This window comes from Rhinopithecus roxellana, chromosome 11 (genome assembly GCF_007565055.1).
Source record: "Rhinopithecus roxellana isolate Shanxi Qingling chromosome 11, ASM756505v1, whole genome shotgun sequence".
In the NCBI taxonomy this organism is placed as follows: domain Eukaryota; kingdom Metazoa; phylum Chordata; class Mammalia; order Primates; family Cercopithecidae; genus Rhinopithecus; species Rhinopithecus roxellana.
This window is the reverse complement of record NC_044559.1, coordinates 94,315,442-94,333,976: the sequence shown is the minus strand read 5'-3', so window position 1 is coordinate 94,333,976 and position 18,535 is coordinate 94,315,442.

Below are 18,535 nucleotides of genomic sequence, written 5' to 3'. Positions count from 1 at the left end.
TGTGAGTTCATCTCACAGAGTTACAATCTCTGCCTCAAGAAGCAGTTTGCTAACACTCTTTCGTGGAATCTGCAAAGTGATATTTGGCAGCCTATTGGGGCCCAATGGTGATAAAGGAAATATCCTCACATAATAACTAAAGAGAAGCATTCTGAGAAACTGCATTGCCATGTGTGAATGCAACTCACAGAGTTACACGTTTCTCTTCAGTGATCAGTTTGTTAGCATAGTTTTCTGGAGATCTGCAATTAGATACTTCATAGCGCAATGAACATTACAGTGACAAAGGAAATATCCAGAGATGAAAACTAGAAGAAGCTTTCATAGAAACTTCTTGGTGATGTGTGAATTCATCTCACAGAGTTACACTTATGTTTCGTGGAGCAAGTCCATTAACACTGTCTTTGGGGAAACTGAGAAGGGCTTCTTTGGATCACATTGAGGCCTACGCTGATAAAGGAAATTTCATCCGTTCAAAACGTGAAAGAAGCTTTCTGAGAAACTTCTTTCTGATCTGTGAGTTCATCTCACAGAGTTACAATCCTCTGCCTCAAGAAGCAGTTTGCTAACACTCTTTCTCGTGGAATCTGCAAAGTGATATTTGGGAGCCTATAGGGGCCCATGGTGATAAAGGAAATATCCTCACATAATAACTAAAGAGAAGCTTTCTGAGAAACTGCATACCATGTGTGAATGCAACTCACAAAGTTACACGTTTCTCTTCAGTTATCAGTTTGTTAGCACAGTTTTCTGGAAATCTGCAATTAGATACTTCATAGCGCAATGAACATTACAGTGACAAAGGAAATATCCACAGTGAAAACTAGAAGGAAGCTTTCTTAGAAACTTCTTGTTGATGTGTGAATTCATCTCACAGAGTTACACTTATGTTTCGTGGAGACAGTCCATTAACACTGTCTTTGGGGAAACTGAGAAGGATTCTTTGGACCACATTGAGGCCTACGCTGATAAAGGAAATTTCATCCGTTCAAAAACGTGAAGAAGCTTTCTGAGAAACTTCTTTCTGATCTGTGAGTTCATCTCACAGAGTTACAACTCTCTGCCTCAAGAAGCAGTTTGCTAACACTCTTTTCGTGGAATCTGCAAAGTGATATTTGGGAGCCTATAGGGGCCCATGGTGATAAAGGAAATATCCTCACATAATAACTAAAGAGAAGCATTCTGAGAAACTGCATTACCATGTGTGAATGCAACTCACAGAGTACACGTTTCTCTTCAGTGATCAGTTTGTTAGCATAGTTTTCTGGAGATCTGCAATTAGATACTTCATAGCGCAATGAACATTACAGTGACAAAGGAAATATCCAGATGAAAACTAGAAAGAAGCTTTCTTAGAAACTTCTTGGTGATGTGTGAATTCATCTCACAGAGTTACACTTATGTTTCGTGGAGCAGTCCATTAACACTGTCTTTGGGGAAACTGAGAAGAGCTTCTTTGGATCACATTGAGGCCTTACGCTGATAAAGGAAATTTCATCCGTTCAAAACGTGAAAGAAGCTTTCTGAGAAACTTCTTTCTGATCTGTGAGTTCATCTCACAGAGTTACAATCTCTGCCTCAAGAAGCAGTTTGCTAACACTCTTTTCGTGGAATCTGCAAAGTGATATTTGGGAGCCTATAGGGGCCCATGGTGATAAAGGAAATAGTCCTCACATAATAACTAAAGAGAAGCTTTCTGAGAAACTGCATTACCATGTGTGAATGCAACTCACAAAGTTACACGTTTCTCTTCAGTGATCAGTTTGTTAGCACAGTTTTCTGGAAATCTGCAATTAGATACTTCATAGCGCAATGAACATTACAGTGACAAAGGAAATATCCACAGTGAAAACTAGAAGGAAGCTTTCTTAGAAACTTCTTGTTGATGTGTGAATTCATCTCACAGAGTTACACTTATGTTTCGTGGAACAGTCCATTAACACTGTCTTTGGGGAAACTGAGAAGGGCTTCTTTGGACCACATTGAGGCCTACGCTGATAAAGGAAATTTCATCCGTTCAAAACGTGAAAGAAGCTTTCTGAGAAACTTTCTTTCTGATCTGTGAGTTCATCTCACAGAGTACAACCCTGCCTCAAGAAGAGTTTGCTAACACTCTTCTCGTGTAATCTGCAAAGTGCTATTTGGCGAGCATAATCGGGGCCCAGTGGTGATAACGGAAACTGTCCTCAACATCACTAACTACAGATGACGGCTTTCTATGAGAAATACTGCCATTACCACTTGTGTGCATGCAACTCAAAGTTTACACGTTTCTCTTCAGTGATCAGTTTGTTACACAGTTTTTCTGGAGATCTGCAATTCGATACTCATAGCGCAATGAAAATTACAAGGACAAAGGAAAATATCCACAGTGAAAACTAGAAGGCAGCTTTCTTAGAAAACTGCTTGTTGAGTGTGAGTGAATCATCTCACAGAGTACACTTATGTTTCGTGGGAGCAGTCCATTAACACTTGTCTTTGGGGAACTGAGATAGAGCGTTTTGATCAATTGAGGCCTACGCTGATAAAGGAAATTTCATCCGTTAAAAACTGGGAAAGAAGCTTTTGCGAAACTCCTTTCTGATCTGTGAGTTCATCTCACAGAGTTCCAATCTCTGCCTCAAGAAGCAGTTTGCTAACACTCTTTTCGTGGAATCTGCAAAGTGATATTTGGGAGCCTATAGGGGCCCATGGTGATAAAGGAAATATCCTCACATAATAACTAAAGAGAAGCTTTCAGAGAAACTGCATTACCATATGTGAATGCAACTCACAAAGTTACACGTTTCTCTTCAGTATCAGTTTGTTAGCACGTTTTCTGGAAATCTGCAATTAGATACTTCATAGCGCAATGAACATTACAGTGACAAAGGAAATATCCACAGTGAAAAACTAGAAGGAAGCATTTTAGAACTTCTGTTGATGTGTGAATTCATCCACAGAGTTACACTTATGTTTCGTGGAACAGTCCATTAACACTGTCTTTGGGGAAACTGAGAAGGGCTTCTTTGGACCACATTGAGGCCTACGCTGATAAAGGAAATTTCATCCGTTCAAAACGTGAAAGAAGAAATTCTGAGAAACTTCTTTCTGATCTCTGAGTTCACCTCACGGAATTACAACCTCTGCTCAAGAAGAAGTTTGCCAACACTCTTCTCGTGGAATCTGCAAAGTGATATTTGGGAGCCTATTGGGGCCCATGGTGATAAAGGAAATATCCTCACAATAACTAAAGAGAAGCTTTCTGAGAAACTGCATTGCCATGTGTGAATGCAACTCACAGAGTTACACGTTCTCTTCAGTGATCAGTTTGTTAGCACAGTTTTTCTGGAAATCTGCAATTAGATACTTCATAGCGCAATGAAACATTACAGTGACAAAGGAAATATCCACAGTGAAAACTAGAAGGAAGCTTTCTTAGAAAGTTCTTGTTGATGTGTGAATTCATCTCAGAGATTACACTTATGTTTCGTGGAACAGTCCATTAACACTGTCTTTGGGGAAACTGAGAAGGGCTTCTTTGGACCACATTGAGGCGTACGCTGATAAAGGAAATTTCATCCGTTCAAACGTGAAAGAAGCTTTCTGAGAAACTTCTTTCTGATCTGTGAGTTCATCTCACAGAGTTACAACCTCTGCCTCAAGAAGAAGTTTGCTAACACTCTTCTTCTGGAATCTGCAAAGTGATATTTGGGAGCCTATAGGGGCCCATGGTGATAAAGGAAATTTCCTCACATAATAACTAAAGAGAAGCTTTCTGAGAAAACTGCATTGCCATGTGTGAATGCAACTCTTTGGATCACATTGAGGCCTACGCTGATAAAGGAAATTTCATCCGTTCAAAACGTGAAAGAAGCTTTCTGAGAATTCTTTCTGATCTGTGATTCATCACAGGTTACAACCTCTGCCTCAAGAAGCAGTTTGCTAACACTCTTTCGTGGAATCTGCAAAGTGATATTTGGGAGCCTATTGGGGCCCATGGTGATAAAGGAAATATCCTCACATAATAACTAAAGAGAGCTTTCTGAGAAACTGCATTCCAAGTGTGAATGCAACTCACAGAGTTACACGTTTCTCTTCAGTGATCAGTTGTTAGCACAGTTTTCTGGAAATCTGCAATAGATACCATAGCGCAATGTGAAATGATATGATGAAAAAAAACATAAAGAAGCTTTCTGAGAAACTTCTTTCTGATCTGTGAGTTCATCTCATAGAGTTACAACCTCTGCCTCAAGAAGCAGTTTGAGAACACTCTTTTCGTGGAATCTGCAAAGTGATATTTGGGAGCCTATTGGGGCCCATGCTGATAAAGGATTTTTCCTCACATAATAACAAAAGAGAATCTTTCTGAAAAACTGCATTGCCATGTGTGAATGCAACTCACAGAGTTACACGTTTCTCTTCAGTGATCAGTTTGTTAGCAGAGTTTTCTGGAAATCTGCAATTAGATACTTCATAGCGCCGTGAACATTACAGTGACAAAGGAAATATCCACAGATGAAAACTACAAAGAAGCTTTCTTAGAAACTTCCTGGTGATGTGTGAATTCATCTCACAGAGTTACACTTATGTTTCGTGGAGCAGTCCTTTAACACTGTCTTTGAGGAATTTGAGAAGGCCTTCTTTGGATCACATTGAGGCCTACGCTGATGAAGGAAATTTCATCCGTTCAAAACTTGAAAGAAGCTTTCTGAGAAACTTCTTTCTGATCTGTGAGTTCATCTGACAGAGTTACAACCTCTGCCTCAAGAAGCAGTTTGCTAACACTCTTTTCGTGGAATCTGCAAAGTGATATTTGGGAGCCTATTGGGGCCCATGGTGATAAAGGAATTATCCTCACATAATAACTAAAGAGAAGCTTTCTGAGAAACTGCATTGCCATGTGTGAATGCAACTCACAGAGTTACACGTTTCTCTTCAGTGATCAGTTTGTTAGCACAGTTTTCTGGGAATCTGCAATTAGATACTTCATAGCTCCATGAACATTACAGTGACAAAAGGAAATATACAGATGAAAACTAGAAGAAGAATCTTTCTTAGAAACTTCTTGGTGAGTGTGAATTCATCTCACAGAGTTACACTTATGTTTCGTGGAGCAGTCCATTAACACGTCTTTGAGGAATCTGAGAAGGGCTTCTTTGGATCACATTGAGGCCTACGCTGATAAAGGAAATTTCATCCGTTCAAAACGTGAAAGAAGCTTTCTGAGAAACTTCTTTCTGATCTGTGAGTTCATCTCACAGAGTTACAACCTCTGCCTCAAGAAGCAGTTTGCTAACACTCTTTTCGTGGAATCTGCAAAGTGATATTTGGGAGCCTATTGTGGCCCATGCTGATAAAGGAATTATCCTAACATAATAACTAAAGAGAATCTTTCTGAAAAACTGCATTGCCGTGTGTGAATGCAACTCACAGAGTTACACGTTTCTCTTCAGTGATCAGTTTGTTAGCACAGTTTTCTGGAAATCTGCAATTAGATACTTCACAGCTCCATGAACATTACAGTGACAAAGGAAATATCCACAGATGAAAACTAGAAAGAAGCTTTCTTAGAAACCTCCTGGTGATGTGTGAATTCATCTCACAGAGTTACACTTATGTTTCGTGGAGCAGTCCATTAACACTGTCTTTGGGGAAACTGAGAAGGGCTTCTTTGGATCACTTTGAGGCCTACGTTGATAAAGGAAATTTCATCCGTTCAAAACGTGAAAGAAGCTTTCTGAGAAACTTCTTTCTGATCTGTGAGTTCATCTCACAGAGTTACAACCTCTGCCTCAAGAAGCAGTTTGCTAACACTCTTTTCATGGAATCTGCAAAGTGATATTTGGGAGCCTATTGGGGCCCAAGGTGATAAAGGAATTATCCTCACATAATAACTAAAGAGAAGCTTTCTGAGAAACTGCATTGCCATGTGTGAATGCAACTCACAGAGTTACACGTTTCTCTTCAGTGATCAGTTTGTTAGCACAGTTTTCTGGAAATCTGCAATTAGATACTTCGTAGAGCCGTGAACATTACAGTGACAAAGGAAATATCCACAGATGAAAACTAGAAAGAAGCTTTCTTAGAAACTTCTTGGTGATGTGTGAATTCATCTCACAGAGTTACACTTATGTTTCGTTGAGCAGTCCATTAACACTGTCTTTGAGGAAACTGAGAAGTTCTTCTATGGATCACATTGAGGGCTACGCTGATAAAGGAAATTTCATAAGTTCAAAGCGTGAAAGAAGCTTTCTGAGAAACTTCTTTCTGATCTGTGAGTTCATCTCACAGAGTTACAACCTCTGCCTCAAGAAGCAGTTTGCTAACACTCTTTTCGTGGAATCTGCAAAGTGATATTTGGGAGCCTATTGGGGCCCATGGTGATAAAGGAATTATCCTCACATAATAACTAAAGAGAAGCTTTCTGAGAAACTGCATTGTCATGTGTGAATGCAACTCACAGAGTTACACGTTTCTCTTCAGTGATCAGTTTGTTAGCACAGTTTTCTGGAAATCTGCAATTAGATACTTCGTAGCGCCATGAACATTACAGTGACAAAGGAAATATCCACAGATGAAAACTAGAAAGAAGCTTTCTTAGAAACTTCTTGGTGATGTGTGAATTCATCCACAGAGTTACACTTATGTTTCGTGGAGCAGTCCATTAACACTGTCTTTGAGGAATCTGAGAAGGGCTTCCTTGGATCACATTGAGGTCTACGCTGATAAAGGAAATTTCATCCGTTCAAAACGTGAAAGAAGATTTCTGAGAAAATTCTTTCTCATCTGTGAGTTCATCTCACAGAGTTACAACCTCTGCCTCAAGAAGCAGTTTGCTAACACTCTTTTCGTGGAATCTGCAAAGTGATATTTGGGAGCCTTTTGGGGCCCATGGTGATAAAGGAATTATCCTCACATAATAACTAAAGAGAAGCTTTCTGAAAAACTGCATTGCCATGTGTGAATGCAACTCACAGTGTTACACGTTTCTCTTCAGTGATCAGTTTGTTCGCACAGTTTTCTGGAAATCTGTAATTAGATGCTTCATAGCGCCATGAACATTACAGTGACAAAAAAAATATCCACAGATGAAAACTAGAAAGAAGCTTTCTTAGAAACGTCTTGGTGATGTGTGAATTCATCTCACAGAGTTACACTTATGTTTCGTGGAGCAGTCCATTAACACTGTCCTTGGGGAAACTGAGAAGGGCTTCTTTTGATCACTTTCAGGACTACGATGATAAAGGAAATTTCATCCGTTCAAAACGTGAAAGAAGCTTTCTGAAAAACTACTTTCTGATCTGTGAGTTCATCTCACAGAGTTACAACCTCTGCCTCAAGAAGCAGTTTGCTAACACTCTTTTCGTGGAATCTGCAAAGTGATATTTGGGATCTATTGGGGCCCATGGTGATAAAGGAAATATCCTCACATAATAACTAAAGGGAAGCTTAGAAACTGATTGCCATGTGTGAATGCAACTCACAGAGTTACACGTTTCTCTTCAGTGATCAATTTGTTAGCACAGTTTTCTGGAAATCTGCAATTAGATACTTCATAGCGAAATGAACATTACAGTGACAAAGGAAATATCCACAGAAGAAAACTAGAAAGAAGCTTTCTCAGAAACTTCTTGGTGATGTGTGAATTCATCTCACAGAGTTACACTTATGTTTCGTGGAGCAGTCCATTAACACTGTCTTTGAGGAATCTGAGAAGGGATTCTTTGGATCACATTGAGGCCTACGCTGATAAAGGAAATTTCATCCGTTCAAAACGTGAAAAAAGCTTTCTGAGAAACTTCTTTCTGATCTGTGAGTTCATCTCACAGAGTTACAACCTCTGCCTCAAGAAGCAGTTTGCTAACACTCTTTTCGTGGAATCTGCAAAGTGATATTTGGGAGCCTATTGTGGCCCATGCTGATAAAGGAATTATCCTAACGTAATAATAAAGAGAATCTTTCGAAAACTGCATTGCCATGTGTGAATGCAACTCACAGAGTTACACGTTTCTCTTCAGTGATCAGTTTGTTAGCACAGTTTTCTGGAAATCTGCAATTAGATACTTCATAGCGCCATGAACATTACAGTGACAAAGGAATATCCCACAGATGAAAACTAGAAAGAGCTTTCTTAGAAACTTCTGGTGATGTGTGAATTCATCTCACAGAGTTACACTTATGTTTCGTGAGCAGTCCATTAACACTGTCTTTGGGGAAACTGAGAAGGGCTTCTTTTGGATCACATTGAGGCCTACGCTGATAAAGGAAATTTCATCCGTTCAAAACGTGAAAGAAGCTTTCTGAGAAACTTCGTTCTGATCGTGAGGTTCATCTCATCAGAGTTACAACCCTGCCTCAAGAAGCAGTTGCTAACACTCTTTTCGTGGAATCTGCAAAGTGATATTTGGGAGGCCTATTGGGGCCCATGGTGATAAAGGAATTATCCTCAATAATAACTATAGAGAAGCTTTCTGAGAAACTGCATTGCCATGTGTGAATGCCAACTCACAGAGTTACACGTTCTCTTCAGTGATCAGTTTGTTAGCACAGTTTTCTGGAATCTGCAATTAGACCTTCAATAGCGCAATGAACATTACAGTGACAAAGAAATATCCACAGATGAAAACTAGAAAGAAGCTTTCTTAGAAACTTCTTGGTGATGTGTGAATTCATCTCACAGAGTTACACTTATGTTTCGTGGAGCAGTCCTATACACTGTCTTTGGGAAATCTGAGAAGGGCTTCTTTGGATCACATTGAGGCCTACGCTGATAAAGGAAATTCATCCGTTCAAAACGTGAAAGAAGCTTTCTTCTGAGAAACTTCTTTCTGATCTGTGAGTTCATCTCACAGAGTTACAACCTCTGCCTCAAGAGGCAGTTTGCTAACACTCTTTTCGTGGAAATCTGCAAAGTGATTTTGGGAGCATATTGGGGCCCATGGGATAAAGGAATTATCCTCACATATAAATAAAGAGAAGTTTTCTGAGAAACTGCAATTGCCATTGTGAATGCAACTCACAGAGTTACACGTTTCTTTCAGTGATCAGTTTGTTAGCACAGTTTTCTCGGAAATCTGCAATTCGATACTTCATAGCGCAATGAACATTACAGTGACAAAGGAAATATCCACAGATGAAAAACTAGAAAGAAGCTTTCTCTTAGAAACTTCTTGGTGATGTGTGAATTCATCTCACAGAGTTACACTTATGTTTCGTGGAGCAGTCCATTAAACACTGTCTTTGAGGGAAATCTGAGAAGGGCTTCTTTGGATCACATTGAGGCCTCCGCTGATAAAGGAAATTTCATCCGTTCAAAACGTGAAAGAAAGCTTTCTGAGAAACTTTTTCTGATCTGTGAGTTTCATCTCACAGAGTTACAACCTCTGCCTCAAGAAGCAGTTTGCTAACACTCTTTCGTGGAATCTGCAAAGTGATATTTGGGAGCCTTTTGGGGCCCATGGTGATAAAGGAATTATCCTCACATAATAACTAAAGAGAAGCTTTCTGAGAAAACTGCATTGCCATGTTGTGAATGCAACTCACAGAGTTACACGTTTCTCTTCAGTGATCAGTTTGTTAGCACAGTTTTCTGGAAATCTGCAATTAGATGCTTCATAGCGCCATGAACATTACAGTGACAAAAAAAATATCCACAGATGAAAACTAGAAAGAAGCTTTCTTAGAAACTTCTTGGTGATGTGTGAATTCATCTCACAGAGTTACACTTATGTTTCGTGGAGCAGTCCATTAACACTGTCTTTGGGGAAACTGAGAAGGGCTTCTTTTGATCACTTTCAGGATTACGCTGATAAAGGAAATTTCATCCGTTCAAAACGTGAAAGAAGCTTTCTGAAAAACTACTTTCTGATCTGTGAGTTCATCTCACAGAGTTACAACCTCTGCCTCAAGAAGCAGTTTGCTAACACTCTTTTCGTGGAATCTGCAAAGTGATATTTGGGATCCTATTGGGGCCCACGGTGATAAAGGAAATATCCTCACATAATAACTAAAGGGAAGCGTTATGAGAAACTGTATTGCCATGTGTGAATGCAACTCACAGAGTTACACGTTTCTCTTCAGTGATCAGTTTGTTAGCACAGTTTTCTGGAAATCTGCAATTAGATACTTCATAGCGCCATGAACATTACAGTGACAAAGGAAATATCCACAGATGAAAACTAGAAAGAAGCTTTCTTAGAAACTTCTTGGTGATGTGTGAATTCATCTCACAGAGTTACACTTATGTTTCGTGGAGCAGTCCATTAACACTGTCTTTGAGGAATCTGAGAAGGGCTTCTTTGGATCACATTGAGGCCTACGCTGATAAAGGAAATTTCATCCGTTCAAAACGTGAAAGAAGCTTTCTGATAAACTTCTTTCTGATCTGAGAGTTCATCTCACAGAGTTACAACCTCTGCCTCAAGAAGCAGTTTGCTAACACTCTTTTCGTGGAATCTGCAAAGTGATATTTGGGAGCCTATTGTGGCCCATGCTGATAAAGGAATTATCCTAACATAATAACTAAAGAGAATCTTTCTGAAAACTGCATTGCCATGTGAATGCAACTCAGAGAGTTACACGTTTCTCTTCAGTGATCAGTTTGTTAGCACAGTTTTCCTGGAAATCTGCAATTAGATACTTCATAGCGCCATGAACATTACAGTGACAAAGGAAATATCCACAGATGAAAACTACAAAGAAGCTTTCTTAGAAACTTCCTGGTGATGTGTGAATTCATCTCACAGAGTTACTTAGTTTCGTGGAGCAGTCCATTAACACTGTCTTTGGGGAAACTGAGAAGGGCTTCTTTGGATCACTTTGAGGCCTACGCTGATAAAGGAAATTTCATCCGTTCAAAACGTGAAAGAAGCTTGCTGATAAACTTCTTTCTGATCTGAGAGTTCATCTCACAGAGTTACAACCTCTGCCTCAAGAAGCAGTTTGCCTACACTCTTTTCGTGGAATCTGCAAAGTGATATTTGGGAGCCTATTGGGGCCCATGGTGATAATGGAATTATCCTCACATAATAACTAAAGAGAAGCTTTCTGAGAAACTGCATTGCCATGTGTGAATGCAACTCACAGAGTTACACGTTACTCTTCAGTGATCAGTTTGTTAGCACAGTTTTCTGGAAATCTGCAATTAGATACTTCATAGCGCCATGAACATTACAGTGACAAAGGAAATATCCACAGATGAAAACTAGAAAGAAGCTTTCTTAGAAACTTCTTGGTGATGTGTGAATTCATCTCACCGAGGTACCCTTATGTTTCGTGGAGCTGTCCATTAACACTGTCTTTGAGGAATCTGAGAAGTTCTTCTATGGATCACTTTGAGGGCTACGGTGATAAAGGAAATTTCATAAGTTCAAAGCGTGAAGGAAGCTTTCTGAGAAACTTCTTTCTGATCTGTGAGTTCATCTCACAGAGTTACAACCTCTGCCTCAAGAATCAGTTTGCTAACACTCTTTTCGTGGAATCTGCAAAGTGATATTTGGGAGGCTATTGGGGCCCATGGTGATAAAGGAATTATCCTCACAAAATAACTAAAGAGAAGCTTTCTGAAAAACTGCATTGCCATGTGTGAATGCAACTCACAGAGTTACACGTTTCTCTTCAGTGATCAGTTTGTTAGCACAGTTTTCTGGAAATCTGCAATTAGATACTTCATAGCGCCATGAACATTACAGTGACAAAGGAAATATCCACAGATGAGAACTAGAAAGAAGCTTTCTTAGAAACTTCTTGGTGATGTGTGAATTCATCTCACAGAGTTACACTTATGTTTCGTGGAGCAGTCCATTAACACTGTCTTTGGGGAAACTGAGAAGGGCTTCTTTGGATCACTTTAAGGCCTACGCTGATAAAGGAAATTTCATCCGTTCAAAACGTGAAAGAAGCTTTCTGAGAAACTTCTTTCTGATCTGTGAGTTCATCTCACAGAGTTACAACCTCTGCCTCAAGAAGCAGTTTGCTAACACTCTTTTCGTGGAATCTGCAAAGTGATATTTGGGAGCCTATTGTGGCCCATGCTGATAAAGGAATTATCCTAACGTAATAACTAAAGAGAATCTTTCTGAAAAACTGCATTGCCATGTGTGAATGCAACTCAGAGAGTTACACGTTTCTCTTCAGTGATCAGTTTGTTAGCACAGTTTTCTGGAAATCTGCAATTAGATACTTCATAGCGCCATGAACATTACAGTGACAAAGGAAATATCCACAGATGAAAACTACAAAGAAGCTTTCTTAGAAACTTCCTGGTGATGTGTGAATTCATCTCACAGAGTTACCCTTATGTTTCGTGGAGCAGTCCATTAACACTGTCTTTGGGGAAACTGAGAAGGGCTTCTTTGGATCACTTTGAGGCCTACGCTGATAAAGGAAATTTCATCCGTTCAAAACGTGAAAGAAGCTTTCTGATAAACTTCTTTCTGATCTGAGAGTTCATCTCACAGAGTTACAACCTCTGCCTCAAGAAGCAGTTTGCCTACACTCTTTTCGTGGAATCTGCAAAGTGATATTTGGGAGCCTATTGGTGCCCACGGTGATAAAGGAATTATCCTCACATAATAACTAAAGAGAAGCTTTCTGAGAAACTGCATTGCCATGTGTAAATGCAACTCACAGAGTTAGAGTACCGTTTCTCTTCAGTTATCAGTTGTAGCACAGTTTTCTGGAAATCGCAATTAGATACTTCATACGTGCCAATGAACATTACAGTGACAAAGGAAATATCCACAGATGAAAACTAGAAAGAAGCTTTCTTAGAAACTTCTTGGTGATGTGTGAATCATCTACAGAGTACATTATGTTTCGTGTGAGCAGTCCATTAACACTGTCTTTTGAGGAATCTGAGAAGGGCTTCTTTGGATCACATTGAGGCCTACCTGATAAAGGAAATCATCCTCAAAACGGTAAAGAAGCTTTCTGAGAAACTTCTTTCTGATCTGTGAGTTCATCTCACAGAGTTACAAAACTCTCCTAAGAAGCAGTTTGCTAACACCCTTTCGTGGAAACTGCAAGTATATGGGAGCTATTGGGGCCAGTGATAAGGAAATATCCCTAATACCAATATAAAAAAGAAGCTTCTGAGGAAACTGCATTGCCATGTGTGAATGCAACTCACAGAGTTACACTTTTCTCTCAGTGATCAGTTTGTAGCACAGTTTTCTGAAATCTGCAATTAGATACTTCATAGCGCAATGAACATTACAGTGACAAAGGAAATATCCACAGATGAAAAAAATAGAAAGAAGCCTTTGAAACTTCTTGGTGTTGTGAATTCATCTCACAGAGTACACTTATGTTTCGTGGAGCAGTCCATTAACACTGTCTTTGAGGAATCTGAGAAGGGCTTCTTTGGATCACATTGAGGCCTACGCTGATTAAGGAATTTCATCCGTTCAAAACGTGAAAGAAGCTTTCTGAGAAACTTCTTTCTGATCTGTGAGTTCATCTCACAGAGTTACACCCTCTGCCTCAAGAAGCAGTTTGCTAACCTCTTTTCGTGGAATCTGCAAAGTGATATTTGGGAGCCTATTGGGGCCATGGTATAAGGAAATATCCTCACATAATAACTAAAGAGAAGCTTTCTGAGAAACTGCATTGCCAGTGTGAATGCAACTCACAGAGTTACACGTTTCTCTCAGTGATCAGTTTGTTACACAGTTTCTGGAAATCTGCAATTGATACTTCCATAGCGCATGAACATTACAGTGACAAAGGAATATCACAGATGAAAACTAGAAAGACTTTCTTAGAAACTTCTTGGTGATGTGTGAAATCATCTCCCAGAGTTACACTTTATGTTTCGTGGAGCAGTCCAAACACTGTCTTTGAGGAATCTGAGAGGGCTTCTTTGGATCACATTAGGCCTACGCTGATAAAGGAAATTTCATCCGTTCAAAACGTGAAAGAACGCTTTCTGAGAAACTTCTTTCTGATCTGTGAGTTCATCTCACAGATTACAACCTCTGCCTCAAGAAGCAGTTTGCTAACACTCTTTTCGTGGAATCTGCCAAGTGATTTGGGAGGCCTATTGGGGCCCATGGTGATAAGGAATATCCTCACATATAACTAAAGAGAAGCTTTCTGAGAAATGCATTCCATGGTGAATGCAATACCACAGAGTTACACGTTTCTCTTCAGTGATCAGTTGTTAGCACAGTTTCTGGAAATCTGCAATTAGATCTTCATAGCGCATGAACATTACAGTGACAAAGGAATATCACACAGATGAAACTAGAAAGAAGCTTTCTTAGAAACTTCTTGGTGATGTGGAATTCATCTCACAGAGTTACACTTATGTTTCGTGGAGCAGTCCATTAACACTGTTTTGAGGAACTGAGAAGGGCTTCTTTGGATCACTTGAGGCCTACGCTGATAAAGGAAATTTCATCCGTTCAAAACGTGAAAGAAGCTTTATGAGAAACTCTTTCTGATCTGGAGTTCATCTCACAGAGTTACAACTCTGCCTCAAGAAGCAGTTTGCTAACACTCTTTTCGGGAATATCAAAGTGATATTGGGAGCCTATGGGGCCCATGGTGATAAAGGAAAATTACCCACAATAACCTAAAGAGAGTCTTAGAGAAACTGCATTGCAGTGTGGAATGCAACTCACAGAGTACACGTTCTTCTTCAGTGATCAGTTGTTAGCACAGTTTTTGGAAACTGCAATTAGATACTTCATAGCGCAAGGAACATTACAGTGACAAAGGAAATATCCACAGATGAAAACTAGAAAGAAGCTTCTTAGAAACTTCTTGGTGATGTGTGAATTCACTCCACAGAGTTACACTGTTTCGTGGAGCAGTCCATTAACATGTCTTGAGGAATTGAGAGGGCTTCTTTGGATCACATTGAGGCCTACGCTGATAAAGGAAATTTCATCCGTTCAAAACGTGAAAGAAGCTTTCGAGAAACTTCTTCTGATCTGTGAGTTCATCTCACAGAGTTACAACTCTGCCTCAAGAAGCAGGTTGCTAACACTCTTTTCGTGGAATCTGCAAAGTGATATTTGGGAGCCTATTGGGGCCCATGGTGATAAAGGAAATATCTCACATAATAACTAAAGAGAAGCTTTCTGAGAAATGCATTGCCATGTGTGAATGCAACTACAGAAGTTACACGTTTCTCTCGTGATCAGTTTGTTAGCACAGTTTTCTGGAAATGCAATTAGATTTTCATAGCGCAATGACATTACAGTGACAAGGAAATATCCACAGATGAAAACTAGAAAGAAGCTTTCTTAGAAACTTCTTGGTGATGTGAATTCATCTCACAGAGTTACACTTATGTTTCGTGGAGCAGTCCATTAAACGTCTTTGAGGAAATTCTGAAGGGCTTCTTTGGGTCACATTGAGGCCTACGCTGATAAAGGAAATTTCATCCGTTCAAACGTGAAAGAAGACTTTTGAGAAACTTCTTCTGATCTGTGAGTTCATCTCACAGGTTACCAACCTCGCCTCAAGAAGCAGTTTGCTAACACTCTTTTCGTGGAATCTGCAAAGTGATATTTGGGGTATTGGGGCCCATGGTGATAAAGGAAATATCCTCACATAATAACTAAAGAGAAGCTTTCGAGAAACTGCATTGCCCATGGTGAATGCAACTCACAGAGTACACGTTTCTCTTCAGTGATCAGTTGTTAGCACAGTTTTTGGAAAATCTGCAAATAGATACTTCATAGCGCAATGAACATTACAGTGACAAAGGAAATATCCACAGATGAAAACTAGAAAGAAGCTTTCTTAGAAATCTTGGTGATGTGTGAATTCATCTCACAGAGTTCACTTATGTTTCGTGGAGCAGTCCATTAAACTGTCTTTGAGGAATCTGAGAAGGGCTTCTTGGATCACATGAGGCCTACGCTGATAAAGGAAATTCATCCGTTCAAAACGTGAAAGAAGCTTTCTGAGAAACTCTTTCTTGACGTGAGTTCATCTCACAGAGTTACAACCTCTGCCTCAAGAAGCAGTTTGTAACACTCTTTTCGTGGAATCTGCAAAGTGATATTTGGAGCTATTTGGGGCCCATGGTGATAAGGAAATATCCTCACATAATAACTAAAGAGAGAGCTTTCTGAGAAAACTGCATGCCATGTGTGAATGCAACTCACAGAGTTACACGTTTCTCTTCAGTGATCAGTTTGTTAGCACAGTTTTTCTGGAAATCTGCAATTAGATACTTCATGCGCCAATGAACTACAGTGACAAGGAAATATCCACAGATGAAAACTAGAAAGAATCTTTTTAGAAACTTCTTGGTGATGTGTGAATTCCTCCACAGAGTTACACTTATGTTCGTGGAGCAGTCCTTAACACTGTCTTTGAGGAATCTGAGAAGGGCTTCTTTGGACACATGAGGCCTACGCGATAAAGGAAATTTCATCCGTTCCAAACGTGAAGAAGCTTTCTGAGAAATTCTTTCGATCTGTGAGTTCATCTCACAGAGTTACAACCTCTGCCTCAAGAAGCAGTTTGCTAACACTCTTTCGTGGAATCTGCAAAGTGATATTGGGAGGCCTATTGGGGCCCATGGTGATAAAGGAAATATATCCTCACATAATAACTAAAGAGAAGCTTTCTGAGAAACATGCAACCATTGTGAATCAACTCACAGAGTACGTTTCTTCAGTGATCAGTTTGTTAGCACAGTTTCTGGAAATCTGCAATTAGATACTTCATAGCCGCAAGACATTACAGTGACAAAGGAAATCCCAAGATGAAAACTAGAAGAAGCTTTCTTAGAATTCTTGGTGATGTGTGAATTCATCTCAGAGTTACCACTTTGTTTCGTGGAGCAGTCCATTAACACTGTCTGTTGAGGACAATCTGAGAAGGGCTTCTTTGGATCACTTGAGGCCTACGCTGATAAAGGGATTTACTTTCAAACGTGAAAGACGCTTCTGAGAAACTTCTTTCTGATCGTGAGTTCATCTCACGAGTGTACAACCTCTGCCTCAGAAGCGTTTGCAACACTCTTTTCGGAATCTGCAAAGTGATATTTGGAGGCCTATGGGGCCTGGTGATAAAGGAATATCCTCACATAATAACTAAAGAGAAGCTTTCTGAGAAAACGCATTGTCCATGTGAATGCAACTCACAGAGTTACACGTTTCTTCAGTGATCAGTTTGTTAGCCGTTTTCTGGAAATCTGCAATTAGATACTTCATAGCGCAATGAACATTACAGTGACAAAGGAAATATCCACAGAAAAACTAGAAAGAAGCTTTTAGAACTTTTGGTGATGTGTGAATTCATCTCACAGATAACTATGTTCGTGGAGCGTCCATAACACTGTCTTTGAGGATCGACAGGGCTCTTTGGATCACATGAGGCTACGTGTAAAGGAAATTATCCGTTCAAAACGTGAAAGAGCTTTCTGAGATCTTTCTGATCGATGAGTCATCTCACCGAGTTACAACTTTGCCAAGAAGCAGTTGCTAACACTCTTTCGGGAATGCAAAGTGAATTGGGAGCACTTTGGGGCCATGGTGATAAAGGAAAATCCTCACAAAAACTAAGAGAAGCTTTTCTGAGAATGCCTTCATGTGTGAGCAACTCACAGAGTAACTTTTCTCTCTGATCCGTTGTTAGCAGTTTTGGAATCGATAGATTATTGGCCCCCCCCCCCCCCCCCCCCCATGATAGCATATCCCCATAAACAACGGAGCTCGAGGAAGCTTTCCAGTGGACCCCCCCCCCCCCCCCCCCCCCCCCCCCCCAACCCCGGTTACACGCTACAATCAGTTTTAGCCATTCTCGCATAAGACTTCATAGCGCAATGGACATTAAGTGAAGGGAAATATCCACTGATGATAACGAAGAAGAAGCTTCTTCGAAACTTCTTGTGATTGTGTGAATCTAATCTCAGAGCGTTACATTATGTTTCGTGGAGCGTCCTCTAACACTCTGGAGGACATCTGAAGGGTCTTTGGATCACATTGAGGCACCTAATCTGTATAAGGAATATCCTTAAAACGGAAAGAGCTCTGAGAAACTTCTTTCGATGTGAGTCATCTTCACGAGTCACAACCTCTGCTCAAGAAAGTTTTGCTAACACACTTTCGGGAAGGCAAGGCTTATTGGGAGTCCTATTGGGGCCATGGTGATTAAAGAAAACTATCCTCACAAAAACTAAAGAGAAGTCTTCTGAAAACTGCTTACTCATGTGTAAATACACAGAGTTACAGTTTCCTCTAGTGACTCAGTTTGGTAGCACAGTTTTCTGGAAATTTGGCCAATTAGATACTTCATAGCGACAATGCACATTACAGTGACAAGGAAATGTCACAGACTGAAAAAACTAGAAAGAAAGTTCTAGAATCTTTGGTGGTGTGAATTCAATCCACAGAGTTACACTTAGTTTCGAGAACCAGTCCCTTTAAAGTTTGAGGAATTGAGAAGGATCCTTGAAATCACTCTGAGGCTACCTTGATACAGGAATTATCCTCAAAAGTGAAAGAGTTTTGAGAAACTTTGATTGTGCGTTTATCCACCCCAGTTCAACCTTCAAGAAGGCAGTGATAACATCTTTCTGGAATTGCCC